This window comes from Microcaecilia unicolor, chromosome 1 (assembly GCF_901765095.1).
Source record: "Microcaecilia unicolor chromosome 1, aMicUni1.1, whole genome shotgun sequence".
NCBI classification, from domain to species: Eukaryota; Metazoa; Chordata; class Amphibia; order Gymnophiona; family Siphonopidae; genus Microcaecilia; species Microcaecilia unicolor.
In genome coordinates, this window is record NC_044031.1 from 725,216,208 (window position 1) to 725,218,120 (window position 1,913).

Consider the following 1,913-nt stretch of genomic DNA (forward strand, 5'->3'; position numbering starts at 1 on the left):
TGATGTTTTTTTGGAGCAGTGGATAGACATGCTGGATTATTTGTTTTACTTGGCCAGCTCTCTCTAAGTCTTAATTGGGTGGAAGACGATGGAAAACTTGGATGGTTTTGGGACACTGTATTTGTCTGAGCTGTGATGTTATTGTGCTATATAAACATCTGAAGAACTGTAAAATATTGTACACAGAATTCCCTCAGGAGTAAATATTGCTGTCGGGACTTTTGGTTTCTTCTGTCATATATAAGGTGTGGGGGTGGGGTAGTTGACAGGGATTGGGGAAGGTGGGGTGGGGGGAGGAAGAGACCAAGTGAGAGGCAGTTGCAAAGGAGGAATTCCCTAACCATTGTATTTTATTTCAAGTAAGATTATATGTTACAGTGGCTGGAACTGGTCTTACTTTAGAAGGGCATTGAGGTATTTATTTTAAGGCCTATTTGTCAGGAACCCCAGGTCTGATGTAGCCTATTTTTGAACTTGATGTATCTTCACCAGTTTTTCTTCCATGTCAAATACGATCTCATTTATTAAATTTTCTGAGTTATTTTGCCCCTAGACACAGACCTCCTCAGGCGCTTGTGTATAATTCTTTCCAGCGTCCAGTGTGTTGTAAATAATAGAAAAGGCACATTTAGAGAAAATGTAGCTGAGAAACAAACCTTCATGATAGATGTAGATGCATTTTTTACATGTTTACCAGAATTTAATGTGTATTATTTTTCTGCAAACAAAGCAAAAGACGAACAAACCTTTGCATACTCAGAACAAACAGCAGAGGGTGTGGTGCAGTATTTGTTATTGGAATCGATGTCTTATTGAAGATAATGACTCGACATGAGAGGTGTTTTGGCCGTAACGCCTGCTGCATGCTTCAATACCAAATATTTATTTATTTGTTACATTTGTATCCCACATTTTCCCACCTATTTGCAGGCTCAATGTGGCTTACATAGTTCCGGATTTCACTTGCCATTCTTTCTGAACAGTATAAATGTACCAAAATAGTGTTCTAAATAGAAATCCCCTTGTAGTAGCGCTGACAAACAGTGCTGCATCAATGTCGAAAAAATATTGCTTCATCATATCCTTTGCATTGGGACTTTTGGGCTCATTTTCAAAACAGAAAAATGTCTAAAAAGTGGCATAAAGCAGCATTTGGATGTTTTTCTCACAAAAGTATTTTCGAAACCTATTTTTAGATGTTTTTATATGAAGTCTGTCAGCAGTGTGTCCAAATCTCAAGGGGGTACGTCAGGGTCATGTTCTGGCTGGGACTTGGGTGATCCTAAGACTTAGATGTTTTTCAGCAATAATGGAACAAAACAAAATCGTCCAGGACTAAACCTCTGGCGTTTTGAGCTAGATCTGCTTTTATAACAAATAATGCACAAAAAGGTGCCCTAAATGCCCAGATGACCACTGGAGGGAATTAGGGCTAACCCCCCCCCCGCCCCCCAAAATAAAAAGAAATGTGATTTATAAACATTACTTGCCAGTCTCTATGCCAGCCTCAGATGTTATACTCGGGTCCATTAGAACAGCAGGCCTGTCCCTGAAGTAATCTAGTGGTGGGTGCAGTGCACTGCAGACAGGTGGACCCAGGCTCCTACCTCCCCCCACCTGTTACACTTGTGGACTAAACGGTAAGCCCTCCAAAACTCACCAGAAACCCACTGTACCCACATATAGGTGCCCCCTTCACCTGTAAGGGCTATGGTAGTGGTGTACAGTTGGGGGTAGTGGGTTTTGGGGGGCGCAGCAGACAAGGTAAGGGAGCAGTGGTGAGATGTGTACCTGGGAGCATTTTATGAAGTCCACTGCAGTGCCCCCTAGGGTGCCTTTAGCTTTCCTGGGATGTCGGGGGGACTAGTCTTAAAAATGCTGGGTCCTCCTACATCTCAATGGCTGGATTTTGT